The following is a 13,910-nucleotide window of genomic DNA, read 5'->3' on the forward strand; positions in this document are numbered from 1 at the left end:
CCCTTTTTATGGTGGTTATGATTTTTTTGTATAAAGCCCAATTATTCCAATTCCTTGTTGATGCTTTCGCTCCTTTCTTATCACCCCACTTCTTGGCTATTCGTTAAACTGAATTGTGGGTGTGGTGGGGGTATATTTATAGGCATTTTGAGGTTTGGGAAACTTTGCCCCTCCTGGTAGGAATGTATATCCCATACGTCACTAGCTCATGGACTCTTGCCAATATGAAAGAAATGAATTTATCAGGTAAGTTCTTACATAAATTATGTTTTTCATTGAGACTTTCATAGCGCCGGTATTACGAGTTTCGCGGGGAAGCAAAAAAGTGAGCGGTACAGCCTAAAATTACAAGATCTGTAACGCCATCTATATTCAGTAGTTATGAGTTTTACGTTACAAAGCTGTAGCATAAAACTCATAACTAAAGTACTACAAAGTACACTAACACCCATAAACTACCTATTATCCCCTAAACCGAGGCCCTCCCGCATGGCAAATAATAAAATAAAATTATTAACCCCTAATCTGCTGCTCCGGACATCACTGCCACTTAAAAAATATATTAACCTCTATTCTGCAGCTCCCCAACATCATCGCCACTATAATAAAATTATTAACCCCTAAACAACCTAATCTGCCTTCCGCCCACTCTGCGGCTATAATAAACGTATTAACCCTTAAACCTAACCCTAACGTAACCCTAACCCAAACACTCCCTAACTTAAATATAATTTAAAAAAATCTAAATAAAACCTACTATTATTACCTAAATAATTCCCACTTAAAACTAAATAAAAACTTACCTGTAAAATAAACTCTAAGCTAGCTAAAATATAACTAATAGTTACATTGTAGTTAGCTTAGGTGTTATTTTTATTTCACAGGTAAGTTTGTATTTATTTTAACTAGGTAGACTAGTTAGTAAATATCTATTTACTAGCTACCTAGTTGAAATAAATACAAACTTACCTGTGAAATAAAACCTAACCTGAGTTACACTAACACCTAACAATACAATAAAATTAAATAAATTAAATTAACAAAATACAATTATCTAAATTACAAAAAAGATAAACACAAATGCCTAGATTTAGAGTTTTGTCGGTAAAGACCCGCGTAGCTAACGCTGCTTTTTTTTCCAGCGCACCCTTCCAACAACGCTGGTATTTAGAGTTGTCTGAGAGGCTGCGTTAGGCTCAAAAAAGGGTGCGTTGAGCCTAACTTAGCTCCACTTCAACCCTTAATACCAGCGTTGCTTACGGTAGCGGTAAGTTGGAAAAACGTGCTCTTGTAAGATATCCCCATAGGAAACAATGGGGCAGTTTGGGCTGAAAAAAAACCTAACACCTGCAAAAAAGCAGTGTTCAGCTCCTAACGCAGCCCCATTGTTTCCTATGGGGAAACACTTTCTAAGTCTGCACCTAACACACTAACATGAACCCCAAGTCTAAACACCCCTAACCTTACACTTATTAACCTCTAATCTGCCGCCCCTGCTATCGCTGACACCTGCATATTATTATTAACCCCTAATCTTCTGCTCCGGACACCGCCGCAACCTACATTATCCCTATTAACCCCTAATCTGCTGCCCCTAACACCGCCGGCCCCTATATTATATTTATTAACCCCTAATCTGTCCCCCCAAGGTCGCCGCTACCTTACCTACACTTATTAACCCCTAATCTGCCGACCGGACCTCGCCGCCACTATAATAAATGTATTAACCCATAAACCGCGGCACTCCCGCCTCGCAAACACTATAATAAATCGTATTAACCCCTAATCTGCACTCCCTAACATCGCCGCCACCTACCTACAATTATTAACCCCTAATCTGCCGCCCACACCGTTGCCGCTACTATAATAAATGTATTAACCCCTAAACCTAACTCTAACCCTAACACCCCCCTAACATAAATATAATTTAAATTAAACAAAATAATATTCCTAAAATTAACTAAATTATTCCTATTTAAAACTAAATACTTACCTATAAAATAAACCCTAATATAGCTACAATATAACTAATAGTTACATTGTAGCTATTTTAGGATTTATATTTATTTTACAGGCAACTTTGTATTTATTTTAACTAGGTACAATAGCTATTAAATAGTTAATAACTATTTAATAGCTACCTAGTTAAAATAACTACAAAATTACCTGTAAAATAAATCCTAACCTAAGTTATAATTAAACCTAACACTACACTATCATTCCATTAATTAAATAAACTACCTACAATTACATAAAATAAAATACAATAAAATAAACTATTCTATAATACAAAAAAAACAAACACTAAATTACAAAAAAAAAAAAAGAATTACAAGCAGTTTAAACTAATTACACCTAATCTAAGCCCCTAATAAAATAAAAAAGCCCCCCAAAATAAAAAATTCCCTACCCTATTCTAAAATACAAAAGTAATCAGCTCTTTTACTAGCCCTTAAAAGGGCTTTTTGCAGGGCCTTGCCCCAAAGTAATCAGATCTTTTGCATGAAAATAAATATACAATTACCCCCAAACATTACAACCCACCACCCACATACCCCTACTCTAACCCACCCAAACCCCCCTTAAAAAAACCTATCGCTAACCCCCTGAAGATCTCCATAACTTGAGTCGTTTTCATTCTTCATCCAAGGTGCGAAGAGGAGATCCATCATCCGGTAGAAGTCTTGATCCAAGCGGGGCAAGAAGAGATCCTCCATCCGTTAGAAGTCTTCATCCAGGCGGCGTCTTCAATCTTCATCCATCCGGAGCGGAGCCATCTTCAAAGAAGCCAATGCGGAGCCATCCTCTGATCGGAACAGCCAATAGAATGCAAGTTCAATACGATTGCATCAGCCAATCAGATTTTTTCTACCTTAATAGAATTCTATCAGCCAATCGGAATTGAAGGGACTCCATCTTGGATGACATCCCTTAAAGGAACCTTCATTCGTCGTTAGTCTGTCGGTAGAAGAGGATGGCTTCGCGTTGGCTCCTTTGAAGATGGCTCTGCTCCGCTCCGGATGGATGAAGATTGAAGATGACGCCTGGATGAAGACTTCTAACGGATGGAGGAACTCTTCTTGCCCCGCTTGGATGAAGACTTCTATCTGATTATGGACCTCCTCTGCGCACCTTGGATGAAGAATTCGGCTTGGCTGAGTGAAGACGACTCAAGGTAGGGAGATCTTCAGGGGGTTAGCGATAGGTTTTTTTAAGGGGGGTTTGGGTGGGTTAGAGTAGGGGTATGTGGGTGGTGGGTCTTAATGTTGGGGGGTATTGTATTTTTATTTTCATGCAAAAGAGCTGATTACTTTGGGGCAAGGCCCCGCAAAAAGCCCTTTTAAGGGCTGGTAAAAGAGCTGATTACGTTTGTATTTTAGAATAGGGTAGGGAATTTTTTATTTTGGGGGGCTTTTTTATTTTATTAGGGGGCTTAGATTAGGTGTAATTACTTTAAACTGTTTGTAATTCTTTTTTATTTTTTGTTATTTAGTGTTTTGTTTTTTTTTTGTATTATAGAATAGTTTATTTTATTGTATTTTATTTTATGTAATTGTAGGTAATTTTTTTAATTAATGGAATTATAGTGTAGTGTTAGGTTTAATTATAACTTAGGTTAGGATTTATTTTACAGGTAATATTGTAGTTATTTTAACTAGGTAGCTATAAAATAGTTATTAACTATTTAATAGCTATTGTACCTAGTTAAAATAAATACAAAGTTGCCTGTAAAATAAATATAAATCCTAAAATAGCTACAATGTAACTATTAGTTATATTGTAGCTATATTAGGGTTTATTTGATAGGTAAGTATTTATTTTAAATAGGAAAAATTTAGTTAATTTTAGGAATATTTTTTCGTTTAATTTAAATTATATTTATGTTAGGGGTGTTAGGGTTAGAGTTAGGTTTAGGGGTTAATAAATTTATTATAGTAGCGGCGACGGTGCAGGCGACAGATTAGGGGTTAATAATTGTAGGTAGGTGGCGGCGATGTTAGGGAGGGCAGATTAGGTGTTAATACTATTTATTATAGTGTTTGCGAGGCGGGAGTGCGGCGGTTTAGGGGTTAATACATTTTTTATAGTGGCGGCGAGGTCCGGTCGGCAGATTAGGGGTTAATAAAGTGTATTTAGGTAGCGGCAACGTTGGGGGCAGATTAGGGGTTAACAAATATAATATAGGGGTCGGCGATGTTAGGGGCAGCAGATTAGGGGTTCATAGTGATAATGTAGGTGGCCGCGGTGTCCGGTCGGCAGATTAGGGGTTAGAAAAAATTATTACAGTGGCGGCGATGTGGCGGGGCCTCGGTTTAGGGTTACATAGGTAATTTATGGGTGTTAGTGTACTTTAGAGCACAGTAGTTAAGAGCTTTATATTCACGCGTTAGCCCATAAAGCTCTTAACTACTGACTTTTTCCCAAGACTCCAAATACCAGCGTTAGGCAGATCCCATTGAAAAGATATGATACGCAATTGGCGTTAGGGGATCTGCGGTAGCCTGGAATCGCAGTAGGGAAGTGAGCGGTAGACCTGTACCTGCCTGACTCTAAATACCAGCGGGTGGCCAAAAGCAGCGTTAGGAACCCTTAACGCTGCTTTTGACGGCTAACAAAGAACTCTAAATCTAGGTGTAAATTATACAAAATATAAAAAAAGAAATTCCAATCAGCCAATAGAATGCAAGCTCAAGAATGAAAGCTCAATCCTATTGGCTGTTGCAATCAGAAATTACTAATTACTATTGGCTGATAGAATTCTATCAGTCAATCGAAATGTAAGGGACGCCATCTTGGATGATGTCATTTAAAGGGAAACTTCATTCTTCAGCAACCATAGTAAGAAGAAGATGTTCCACGCTGGATGTCTTGAAGATAGACCCGCTCCGTGCCGGATGGATGAAGATAGAAGATGCCGTCTGGATGAAGACTTCCGCCCGCTTGGATGAAGACTTCTGCCGGCTTCAAGGAGGACTTCTGCCCGCTTGGATGAAGACTTCTGCCGGCTTCGAGGAGGACTTCTGCCCGCTTGGATGAAGACTTCTGCCGGCTTCGATGAGGACTTCTGCCGCCTGGATGAGGATGGATGTCCGGTCTTCAAAAACTGTAAGTGGATCGTCAAGGGTTAGTGTTAGGTTTTTTAAGAGCTTATTGGGTGGGTTTTATTTTTAGCCTAGGGTTTTGGGCAATTTAAAAGAGCTAAATGCCCTTTTAAGGACAATGCCCATCCAAATGCCCTTTTCAGGGCAATGGGGAGCTTAGGTTTATTTAGATAGGGTTTTATTTGGGGGGTTTGGTTGTGTGGGTGGTGGGTTTTACTGTTGGGGGTTGTTTGTATTTTTTTTTTTTCAGGTAAAAGAGCTGATTTCTTTGGGGAAATGCCCCGCAAAAGGCCCTTTTAAGGGCCATTGGCAGTTTAGTGAAGGCTAGGGTTTTTTTATTTTTGGGGGGCTTTTTTATTTTGATAGAGCTATTAGATTAGGAGTAATTCGTTTATATTTTTGATCATTTATTTTTTTATTTTGTGTAATTTAGTGTTTATCAATGCAACCATATTTCCCGCACAAGACTTTTTTTGCAAACCTGTAATAGCAGCGCTATGAAAGGTGAGCGGTGAAAATAACGTACAAGTTATTAGTGAGCCAGCCATAACGCAAAACTCGTAATCTGACTGTGTTTAAAGACCTAAAGGACACATACTGTATATACAACAAATGACCCTGGGCTTTAAGAAGTATTTTGATAAATATGCACATTGAGATAGTCTAATTATTTTTTTTTAAAGATTTACGCTGTTTTTCATATTCCTAGATTTAATGTGCAGTTAGCCAACCAGTTCCATACATGTCTGTATATTCCACAGTCCACTGGCAAAGCAAATTAAGGATCTTTATGTCATAAAGAGTTTAGGGTGTTTATATGAAGCAACAAAAAACTTTTTTTCCCACATTATTCCATCTTCAGCCCCCCCCAAAATAAAATTAGGATTGTAATTTGAACAATTTTCCTAATTATCATTACGAGTTTGGCGTTATGAGTGAAAAAGCAGCGTTATGCTTCATAACGTTGCTTTTTCCCTAACGCTGCTATTACAAGTCTTGTAAGTATAGGTGTACCGCACACCTTTTTGGCCATCATGCAACGTCAGTACTGCACTTTTTAAAAAGTCCTTTTAATGGGACACCCATAGCGCCGGTATTACGAGTTTTCCTGGGAAGCCAAAAAGTGAGCGGTACACTTTATAACCACAAGATCCGTACCGCCATCTAAAGTCAGTAGTTATGAGATTTACATTACAAAGCTGTAGCATAAAACTCATTACTAAAGTGTTAAAAAGTACACTAACACCCATAAACTACCTATTAACCCCTAAACCGAGGCCCTCCCGCATCGCAAACACTATAATACATTTATTAACCCCTAATCTGCCACCCCTGACCCTGCCACCACTATTTAAATGTTTTAACCTCTATTCCGCCGCACCCCGACATCACCACCACTGTAATAAACCTATTAACCCCTAAACCGCCGCACTAATCCTAACCCTAACGTAACCCTAAGCCTAACACCCCCTAACTTAAATATAATTAAAATAAATCTAAATAAACCTTACAATTATTAACTAAATAATTCCTATTTAAGACTAAACTTACCTGTAAAAAAACCTAAGATAGCTACAAAATATCTAATAGTTATATTGTAGCTATCTTAGGTTTTATTTTTATTTTACAGGTAAGTTTGTATTTATTTTAACTAGGTAGACTAGTTAGTAAATAGTTATTAACTATTCACTAACTACCTACAGTAGTTAAAATAAATACAAAGTTACCTGTAAAATAAACCTAACCTGCCTTACACTAAAAACTAACATTACAATAAAATAAAATAAATTAAATTATTAAAATACAATTTTCTAAATTACAAAAAAAAAACAAAATTATCAAAAATAAAAACCAATAACTCCTAATCTAATAGCCCTATCAAAATAAAAAAGCACCCCCAAAATGAAAAAAAAACCTAGCCTACTCTAAACTGCCAATGGCCCTTAAAATTGCAATAAAAAATACAAACAACACCCCAACAGTAAAGCCCACCATCCACCCAACCAAACCCCCCAAATAAAAATCTATCTAAATAAACCTAAGCTAACCATTGCCCTGAAAAGGGCATTTAGATTGAGCTCTCATTCTATTGGCTGATTGGAACAACCAATAGAATGAGAGCTCAATCATATTGGCTGATTGGATCAGCCAATAGTATGAAAGCTCAATCCTATTGGCTGATTGCAACAGCCAATAGGATTTTTTACCCTTTAATTCCTATTGACTGATAGAAATCGTTCAGCCAATAGGAATGTAAGGGATGCCATCTTGGATGACGTCACTTAAAGGGAACCTTCAGTTGACGCCGACAACCATAAGAAGAGGATGCTCCGTGCCGGATGTCTTGAAGATGGACCCGCTCCGCGCCGGATGGATGAAGATAGAAGATGCTGTCTGGATGAAGACTTCTTTTCACCACTTGGATGAGGACTTAGTTGGCATGATGAAGATCGAAGAGCCAATTGGATGAAGACTTCTTGCTGCTTGGATGAGGACTTCGTCGGCTGGAGGAGGATGGATGTCCGGACTTCGATAACTAAGTGGATCGTCGGAGGTTAGTGTTAGGTTTTTTTAAGTTTTTTTTTGGGTGGGTTTTTTTTTAGGTTAGGGTTTTGGGCAATTCGTAAAAGAGCTAAATGCCCTTTTAAGAGCAATGACCATCCAAATGCCCTTTTCAGGGCAATGGTTAGCTTAGGTTTATTTAGATTAGATTAGGTTTTTATTTGGGGGGTTTGGTTGGGTGGGTGATGGGTTTTACTGTTGGGGGGTTGTTTGTATTTTTTATTGCAATGTAAAAGAGCTGATTTCTTTGGGGCCATTGACAGTTTAGTGTAGGCTATGGTTTGTTTTTGTTTTTTTTGGGGGGGGCTTTTTTATTTTGATAGGGTTATTAGATTAGGAGTAATTCGTTTTTATTTTTGATAATTTAGTTTTTTATTTTTGTAATTCATTGTTTATTTTTTTGTAATTTAGAAAATTGTATTTTAATAATTTAATTTATTTTATTTTATTGTAATGTTAGTTTTTAGTGTAAGGCAGGTTAGGTTTTATTTTACAGGTAACTTTGTATTTATTTTAACTAGGTAGTTAGTAAATAGTTAATAACTATTTACTAACTAGTATACCTAGTTAAAATAAATAAAAACCTACCTGTGAAATAAAAATAAAACCTAAGATAGGTACACTATAACTATTAGTTATATTGTAGCTAGCTTAGGTTTTATTTTACAGGTATGTATTTATTTTTAAATAGGAATTATTTAGGTAATAATTGTAAGGTTTATTTAGCTGTATTTTAATTATATTTAAGTTAGGGGGTGTTAGGGTTAGACAGGTTTAGGGTTAGGGTTATGCTTAGGGTTACGTTAGGGTTAGGGTTAGGTTTTAGGAGTTAATCTATTAATTTAATGTTAGTGATGTTGGAGGCCAGAGGTTTAGGGGTTAATAACTTTAGCATAGTGGCAGCGACATTGGGGGCGGCAGATTAGGGGATAATAAGTGTAGATAGTGGGCAGCAATGTTTGGGGCGGAAGATTAGGGGTTAATAACTGTAATGTAGGTGTTGGCGATGTTAAGAGTGGCAGATTAGGGGTTAATAAGTGTATTTAGGTGGCGGTGATGTTAGGGGCAGCAGATTAGGGGTTAATAAATATAATATAGGGGTCGGCGATGTTAGGGGCAGCAGATTAGGGGTTAATAACTGTATGCAAGTGGTGGCGATATCGGGAGCGGCAGATTAGGGCCTAATAGTTTTATTTAGGTGGCTGCGATGTTAAGGGCAGCAGATTAGAGGTTAATAACATTATGTAGGTGGCGGCGATGTTGGGGGCAACAGATTAGGGGTGTTTAGACGTGGGGTTTATGTTAGGGTGTTAGGTTTAAACATAACATTTTCTTTCCCCATAGACATCAATGGGGCTGTGTTATGGGACTTTTCTTTCCGCGATCAGGTAAGGATGCAGGGCGTCCTCTATCTGCTTTTTTTCCTTCTAGAGGGCTCTTTTAAGTTGTGGCCACTTTGCCCACCAGTCAAATTTCCCAAAACACATATTTTTAGTTTTTCTTTCTCCTAGGGCCACAAAAAATAGGCAGCATATTTTTAGTTTTGTTTTCCCCTCATGGGCAGCACAAACAAGTGCAGAAGGCCGAAAGTTGAAAAGTCAGGGGTGTCAAACTGGAGGCCCGCAGGCCGCATGCAGTCCACAGCCTAGTTTTGTGTGGCCCACTACACCTCCATACAAAATAATATGAAAAATAATAATTATAATATGTTTATTACTTAAAGAGCGAGTGTGCTTACTGTTAGGGATGCGCATATGTTCAACCTCCATTCAGCTCTCCATTATAATTACTGTATCCCTTTGCTCTTGCATTGCAATAAACTTGTTGTATAGTGAGCAGCTGCACTCTGGTAGTGTTGCAAATTTAGAATAAAGAGGCGGAGCTTGTTCTGGTGCAACACATTTATTTGTGATTTTTATCGGAAACAGATAAATAACTCTGCTTTACTCTGGTGCTATGTTTCTTAACTGTATTCAGTGCTTGCTTCAGGATAACTGAACCACTGAGGTGTTTCCATGGTAACAATTAGTTACTGTTGCTGAGAACATAGCAATCACCACCTGCTGGTAGGAGGTTAAAATAGCAGCACAAGAACTATGGACAATGCAGTAATGAATGTGTTAATAATAACAAACAAACAAAAAGTTTAATAAAATTGCTTATACTCAATTCTGCATACTGTATTCCTTTGGGGTTCAATGAGTTTAATACCCTTTTAATACACAGAGTGCCACACTCTCCCCCACAAAATTAAATGTCAACAGACATTTCCTCTTTTTGAAGATTAACACATTAGATCTGTGTTTTATAAGAACTGGCTGTTTAGAAGTTGTGTTCTTTAACAAAACACCCATATACCCAGTAGAGAATTGAAGAACAATTGTTCACTTAAACCAGTTTCTTTTCATTACACTTTACTGTAATCAGACTCAATTTTACGACCTACAGTTACTCTTAGTCTGATACAACCATATTATCTCTTCTAAACATTTGACATAATATATTTTATAGAATTTCACAAAAGAATTATTAAGCTTTCACAACAATGTTACTGGTCGGTATACTCTAATGTCTATAACAGTAGTATTTTAACTTTCCACTCTCTAGATATCACTTTAATAAGCAATCTGTGAGTCCATTGTATTCCATGGTCTTCAGAAGCTTGAACTACAATGTTTTGTGTGAATATCCTTCACCGGTACTTCTCTTTGTATAACAGAAGGTTGCCCTAAGGTTTCATAAGTCAACATTCTTGGTTGGCGTCTCTCTCTCTTGTGATCTAGGTAATTGTACAGGGTTTTCTTGTTCTTCACCAGAAGACTGTTTTGCTTCTAGTGCTAGTTGAGAAACTTGATCTTCACATTCACTGTATTGATCATCTTGTAACTCTTCATCAAATGGTATCAATACTTCTACATCATCTGGCGGTAAGTATTCATTTGACTGTTGGGTGACTTGGGGTTGGAAGCTCTAGCTTTCGGGTTTAGGATTGAGTCTCTATTTCTAGAATTCTTTTCTACGAGAGGCTTGAATCTGTATATTAGTTGGTAATCTTCCTCTGAGTCACTATCCAGGTTACAATGAGGCTGTGTCTTTTGTTTAACTTTCCTGTTCTTCTTCAGAGAATCATTTTTCTTTGGTTTTGGCTGGTCTGCAACCTTTTCAGGTTTTTCCAGTGGTAAGTGGTCACTTTGCATTAACCAATTTCTGTGAATTACTCTATTTCTCCCTTCTCCATTTTCTGGTCTGATTTAATAGACAGTGCTTTCTTTGCTTTTTCTGCACAACTATGTGAACTTTCTCTTCCCAGTAGGATCAAATTTTCCATGGTCCTCCTCTTTCAGGTAAGTTGCGAACAAGCACTCGACCACTAGGTTTTAAATCATTCCCATGGATTCTTCTATCATTGTATACTTTTTGTCTTGTTGCTTCTTTGTTGGCTGCTTTAGATGCAATGTGGTATGTTTTACTCATTCTCTTTTGACAGTCTGTTATGTAGACTTTATACGTTTCTTGTTTTTCTCCAACTGAATGATTGAACAGATAGGAAGTCTTGGGAATCTCCCAAACAGTAGGTAATACGGTGAGGATCCGGTAGCCTCGCTGAGTGTGCAATTATAGGCATGAACAACTTTTCTCAATGAGTTCTTCCAGTCTGTGAGAGTTCTCAACATGGATAGCAGTGTTCTGTTGAACCTTTCAACTTGGTCATTTCCTTGAGGGTGATATGGTGTTGTATGAGAGCCACAGACTCCAGAGATTTATTTCAGCCTTGTAAACATCTGATTCTCAAACTCTTTTCCCATATCATGGTAGATCTTGTTTGGGATCCCAAACTTGAGTGCAAAATCATTTAAGATCTTCTCAGCTACAGTCTTGGCAGCTTTGTTTCTTGTGGCATAGGCCTGTGTGAACCGGGTGTAGTGATCCACGACTACTAGGCTGTATTCATATCCTTGCTTACATGTCTCCAAATACAGAAAGTTGATGGATACCATTTCAAATGTATAAGTTGTGGTAATGGTAGACAACGGTGCTCTAGTAGGCTTATTGGGCTTCTTTTTCTTAAGACATTCACAGACTCTGGCCACAAAGTGTTCAACATTCTTTTTGCATATGTTGCTAGTAGAATCTATCTCTAATTAAAGTAAGTGTCCTTTCAACACCAAGGTGTCCCATTTCTTGGTGTAATTATTTAAATACGAGTGGGTGGTATTCTTTGGACAGGATTAGTTGGTCTCGTTCCAACGTTTTCCTGCGTAACACTCCATCTTTGTTCACATACAATTTGGTCCATTGTTTCAGTAATGACCGGACATCTGGGTGCTCTGTCTTCTGGACTTCATTTCCCGGATGCTGATTCTTTGACTTGTACATCAGAACTCTTCCAATGATAGGCTTTTTTTCTTGAGACTTTCGAATCTGCTCCATAGTCAGGGGGCTAGTAACTGTACTAGAAGGTGCATCTTGTACCAGTTCCTGTGTATTTGTGAAAACTGTTCCTATCCCCTGGGACGGTCATTCCCACTCTACAGCTATTCCCAGTATTGAAGAGCTGATAATATCCTGTTTGATTTCTTCGATACATTGATTTATGCAGTCATTTATTTCTAGTGGCATTCGGGATAGACCATCTGCATTTGACTTGCCTGGACGGTATCGAATAGTAAAGTTAAAATCTGCAAGCTGTGCTACCCACTGGTGGCCTGTGACATTCAATTTGGTTGAAGTGAGGATATAGGTCAGAGGGTTGTTGTCTGTATAAACCCCAAAAGAGGCTGTGTGGTACAAATAGTCCTTGAATCGTTCACAAATGGTCCATTTCAATGGTAATTCTTTTCAGGTGGCATCAGTGTTCTGGAGTCATATGCAATCACTACCATCCTGCCTCTTTGCCTTTGGTATAATACTGCTCCAAAACCTTTCTGTGAGGCTGTGTGAAATCTGCATATCCCAGGACAGGTGGTTGCAACAAATTGTCAATGAGCTGGTTTAGATTTTATCTGATGACTATTTGTACAGTTAATACAGTGGGGCGAAAAAGTATTTAGTCAGCCACCAATTGTGCAAGATACAGGTCTGTGAGAGCCAGAAATCTTGCTTGTTTGTAGGTGACCAAATACTTATTTTCCACCATAATATGCAAATAAATTATTTCCAAATCAGACAATGTGATTGTCTGGATTTGTTTCCACATTTTGTCTCTCATAGTTTAGGTATACCTATGATGAAAATTACAGGCCTCTCTCATCTTCTTAAGTGGTAGAACTTGCACAATTGGTAGCTGACTAAATACTTTTTTGCCCCACTGTAGGTCTGCAAGACGGTAGATGTCCTTGCTGCTTGGTTGTCTATCCATTCTTCTTTGCTTGGGGGGTTCCCTCTTGTACTGATGCTGTGTATTTCCCATTTAGCTCAGATGGGACCAGAGATAGCAACTCATATAAAGTCTTGGCAACTCTGGAGAATTTTGGAATGTAGGACCGGTAGTACGAGAGAAATCCAAATATATTCCTCAAATCTCCTATCGTTTCAGGCTTTTTTTCTTTTAATTTCTGTACTGGCACAATCTCAGCTGGATCCTTTGTGTAACCTTCTCCTGAGACCATTGTTCCCAGAAATCTCACTTTTCTTTTGAATAGTTCGCACTTCTGAGAAGTTAGCTTGACACTATATTGCTGGTACCTTTATAAGACAGTCTGAACATGCTTCAAGTGTTCTTTAAACGTACTGCTATAAACAAGATTGTCATCCAAGTAAGGTTGGCAGATAACATCTCTCAGGCCTGAAAGACAATCTTCCATAACATCTCTCAGGCCTTAAAGACAATCTTCCATAATCCGTTGGAACTCGTCAGAAGCTGCACTGAGCCCAAATGGAATATGGACCCACTGATAAAGTCCCATGGGAGTAATGAAGGCGGTTAATGGGCAACTTTCAGTGTCTAGGATTCCCTGATAATAGGCCTTCCCTTGGTCAAGAACAGAGAAACACAAGCTGCCACTCAAGGAGTCCAACATGTCCTGTATTTTTGGGATTAGATGGCGATCAGGCACTGACTTTCTGTTCAATTCTCTGTAGTCACAGCAGAGCCTTAGACTTCCATCCTTCTTCCTGACACAGACCACAGGTGAAGAGTATGATGATCTTGACTGAGTTATCAATCCCTAATTTAGCAGATCTTGGATGTACTCCTTCACTTCTTGATGGAGGGGTTTTGGAACCAATATTTATGTCTTCTGGACA

This window comes from Bombina bombina, chromosome 3, assembly GCF_027579735.1.
Source record: "Bombina bombina isolate aBomBom1 chromosome 3, aBomBom1.pri, whole genome shotgun sequence".
Taxonomy (NCBI): Eukaryota; Metazoa; Chordata; class Amphibia; order Anura; family Bombinatoridae; genus Bombina; species Bombina bombina.